The sequence below is a fragment of the Octodon degus genome, unplaced genomic scaffold (genome assembly GCF_000260255.1).
Source record: "Octodon degus isolate 3935 unplaced genomic scaffold, OctDeg1.0 scaffold00115, whole genome shotgun sequence".
In the NCBI taxonomy this organism is placed as follows: Eukaryota; Metazoa; Chordata; class Mammalia; order Rodentia; family Octodontidae; genus Octodon; species Octodon degus.
Genome location: NW_004524691.1, coordinates 4,501,420 through 4,505,995, shown reverse-complemented (window position 1 = coordinate 4,505,995; position 4,576 = coordinate 4,501,420). Strand labels below are relative to the sequence as shown.

At 38.2% G+C, this 4,576-nt stretch overlaps 1 pseudogene; it reads left to right on the top strand.

Moving 5' to 3' along the window:
* The first annotated feature begins 3,802 nt into the window (after nt 1-3,802).
* Nucleotides 3,803-4,288, top strand: LOC105743307 (annotated as a pseudogene).
* The last annotated feature ends 288 nt before the right edge of the window (nt 4,289-4,576 follow it).

The window sequence follows — 4,576 nt, the reverse complement described above, 5'->3', positions numbered from 1 at the left end:
TATGGAGAATTTAATGCTCCTTTAGTCAGAGAAGTTAGACTTTCTTATGGGGCTCTTCCCAGGCCATTCCAGGATCTTTAAGATAAGCCAGAATGGAGTGCATGTGTCGCTGTCTCTTTTCTGAGACACTTAATTTTCTATCAAGTCCAACCTTAAATGCATATGCCAATTGGAAAGCTACTTAGAAAAAATAATACGGCCTTATTAAAACTTGCATTAGGTCTTCAGATAAAATGGTGATGCCATTCTGTGTAAAGTTTGCACAAATATACTGAAAATGAAATTTTCATTTCTGTTTGAATGCAATTATCTTATGAAATGGAGGGAAACCAGTATATAATGTAAGCAATGAAACATAAATTGTAAAAAAAAAGAACAGTAGGTTGTAAATTTGAGAACTGTGATGCTTTGCAAAGGTGGTGAACTAATGATGTGACTATGAATGCAGGTGACAGGGAAGTGATCCCGCGGCGTGTGACAAATAACGAAGCTTCTTCTTCCCTCCCATTTCCCTGCGGGTCACACTTTGTACTTGGTTGCAATATTTTTAAGTTCCAAACATTTTATCATTTAGATAATTTTGTATTCATTCTTTTTTCGTTTGCTTCAGGTTTCTTTGTTAAATGTGTTTGATACAGGGTCTCACTAAGCAGCTTGAACTCATAGTGATCCTCCTGTCTCAGCCTCTCCAGCACTGGGATTACAGGTGTGCGCCACCATGGCCAGTCTTGGTGGCTCGCTCAGTATACGTGATGGGGAGGCCAGCACAGCATTTGTTTCAGGTTTGAGGGGTTTTGGTTGTCACTTTTTGAATATTTGATTGTATAAACCAACCACATATGCCAAAGTAAAAGTTGCCAAGCAATGGCACTTTCAGAATCATCCTTTTACCTCTCATGCCTCTGGCATCCCTATGGGTCCCCAGGTCTCTGTAGAAGTAACCAATTTATTAATTCTATTAGGTTTCAGTTTATCCGACCATTGTTTCTTTTCAAAAATTCAAAGCGATAAGTATATTCAGTGAAGGACTGCTGTTTTCCAAGTCATAATCCCAGAATATTTGCACTGAAAGGACTTTGGGAATGATATACTTTAGCTGTTCATTTCATATTATTTATTTATTTTTAACTACTTGTTTATTTATTTATTTGACATAGGATCTTGCTATAAAGCTTGTTTTCATAGTGCTCCTCCTGTCTCAGCCTCCCCAGCTCTGGAATTACAGGCAAGTGCCACCACACCCAGTTTTGGTGACCAGCACAGTGTGCTGGATTTATTTTGAATAAGAGAAAACAAAGCTCCAGGGTGATTAAATAAATTATTCAAGGTTCTACAGGAATTCATTGAATAAATAAATAAATATTGACCAAGCCTTTTTCATATACTATTAGACAGTAGGGATTTAGTGGAGACTAAGACATACATTGTTCCTGCTCTCATGAGTTTTCCTGAGAAGATACTTAAGCTGAGACAGGAAGATATGTAAGAATTAATTGGGTGAGCTTGGAGCAGGGGTGGATGTGCACAGGGATTCAAATGTTGGCAGGCATTGAGATGAGAAGGGATTAATTGAGTTTGAAGAGCTGAGAGAAATTCGAAATAAATTGAAAGAGGCAAAGACAAGATTCAAAGGTGCTGTTTACATGCACCTTCCCTAAAGATAGTAATCTTCCCTACCACAAGCTATTTATTCTTCAAGGTGCTCAGCAATCTTTAAGCAATCCGTCATACAGACTGAAGACAGCAGGTATCATTATTGCTATTTAGCAAGGAGGAATTAAGGCCCTGAGTGCTCTAATGCCTTGCCCAAGGCCACTGACAAATTCTGATTAGAGAACTAGAATTAAAAGTCACAAGGGAGGACTTGGCTTCTCTGAGACAATCGTGGGAAAGGACATTATTTATTCTGAAAATTGAAATAGTCATCTTGGAACCTTCCACGAAACCAGAGTACAAAAATAGGCCTTCTCCCTCACCCCCCAGTGCAACAATAATTTCGCAGTAATTATGATAATGATTGCTAAATGATTTGTGTGCTCATCAGGGTAGGCGTTCCAAGGGCTGGGTTCCCATGTTCCCCTCTTGGCTCTTACTCTGTAATTACCCGAGGGCAACACCATAACCACACTTGAACAGCTCTCTAGCCCTGGGTTCTGCCCTATTACAGCCCTACCTCTCTTGTGCAGTGTTGCTGTGAACACAACTTAATGACCAGACGGAGCCACCATGTCGGGAAATCTTTGAACCGGTAAGCTTGATTAAGTGTTAAAAGGAGATTTCTCTCTATCTCTGATTTACATTTACCTGTGGTTCCCTTGAATGTACTGAAAACATTTAAGTTCTATCATTGTTTAATTTTTAATGGTGTTATGATTGTCACTTAATTAAGCTTTAATAGGGCCTACTGAAAAAAAAGAAACCGATGTTCACTGGTAAGTTAGTTTGTTTTCATTATGTCTGTTGAGTCAGAGAAATAAAGAAACAAGGGAAAATGTTTATGTCTTCTGGAAGATGTATGGCCTGGGCTTTGCTCGTCCTGGGAAAAGGATCAAAACCACAAGATGTTCAGATGACATTCAAGTGTGTGTGCTTCTTGCAGCTGATGTTGTATGTCTATGATTACTCTGATTCATGTGTCAGCTCTCACAAATCATTTGCAAGTACAGTGGGAAGCTCTGCTGTCTCTCATTGCTATTAGTGGAAAAAGGGTGGTTCTTGGAGAAGGCGATACCTTGACTCCCCTCCCGAGCCTCCTGGCCACGTGGCCAAGGGTCTCCTGGTCATGTGACTGTTCGCATGCTACATAACCTCTGACCCTAGTTTCTTATAATTAATTGGGGCAGTATTTTCTTCATTGCAGTGCTCTTGCAATTGAGTGTAAAGCCCCTGGCACTAATCTAGCTTAACCTGGCAACTTGGCTGACACTTTTCCTGGAAGTTTGCCCCTTAAGCCTCATCTTAAAGTAGCTAAAACCTATAAACTTGTGGTGATTTGTTTGCTCATTATAATTATATTTAAGTGCCATACTTAATTTGTTTTGAGACAGAGGAAATCATAGTAGAATATCAAAGCAAGGCATGTATATTACTATGTTAGCATCCAGTGCCAATGCTTTGAAATTATTTCATCTTTTTTATTAAAAGCAAATTGGAGTACGGCAAATGTGCCACAATTAAAGACAATTGAAGTGAAACATAACTTAGTTACCATTTCTTTTCAGGCTCGGTCAAATATAAGTGAATTCTCATTTATTTTTATTCAAGCCACATTTAGAACTTGATCCGTATCTCTTTGTTAATTCTATTATCTGCATTTGATATTCATTTCAGATAAACCTTTCTTTATTTTACTCTAATCTCTCTCTCTCTCTCTCTCTGTCCATCTCTCTATATGATTTAGAATTTTTCAAATTAAGCTTATTAGTACATTTTAGATACACATAACGATCATACTCATCATAGTGAATTTGTAACTGATATATTTTGGTTTCTCTTTTCTCCCCCAGCCACTCCTCTCTTCAGCCCCTCTTCCCCTCCTTATTTACAAGGCTTTGTTTCCATTTTATCCTTTTAAAAAAATCATTCTTTTCCTTTTCCCTTAATTTCCCCCTCTAGTTCCTTTTTCCTTTTGAACAATTTCTTCCCATTTCACAATATCTAGTGTATATCTTGGTTTTGTTTTGTTTTTCAGTTTCATACAACAGAGAGATGAGATGTTAACACATGTGAGTCTGATTTATTTCACTTAAGAGTATTCTCTCTTTTCCTTTCAACTGGAACCACCATCTTCCAGTAATTTGCCAAAATGACTAACACAAAGGGCAAGAGGAGGGGAACCCAGTGCATGTTCTCCAGGCCGTCTAGAAAATATGGGGTTGTTTGTTTGGCTACATATATGTGAATCTACAAAGAGGGTGATATTGTAGACATCAAAGGAGTGGGTACTGTGCAAAAAGGAATGCCTCACAAATGTTACCATGGCAAAACGGGAAGAGTCTATAATGTTACCCAGCATGCTGTTGGCATTGTTGTAAACAAGCAAGTTAAGGGCAAGATACTTGCCAAGAGGATTAATGTGCATATTGAGCATATTAAACACTCAAAAAGTTGTGATAGTTTCCTGAAACATGTCAAGGAAAATGATCAGAAAAAGAAGAAAGTCAAAGAGAAAGGTACTTGGTTCAACTGAAGCCACCAGCCTGCCCCTCCCAGAGAAGCACACTTTATGAGGACCAACGGAAAGGAACCTGAGTTGTTGGAACCTATTTCTTTTGAATTCAAGGCATAAAGTGGGGCATAAAGTACCCAATTGGCAGCTTAAATGTTCTAGGTCCTATATAAAAATAAAATCATCCTATGTCGTGGGGGTGGTTTTCTTAGTTGAATGGGTGTGTGGTGCCTTCTTATCTCAGAAATATTTGCAGCAGAATTTTACTTTACCTAGTACTTTTGTCTAGTCTTTACACTTCAGTTTTTTTTTTTTTTTTTTTGCTGAAAGATATTGCTGAGCTATTGTGCAGGTGTATACCCAAATATTCAAATATTTATAAAATATTTGTATTGGCTTGGAGATCCT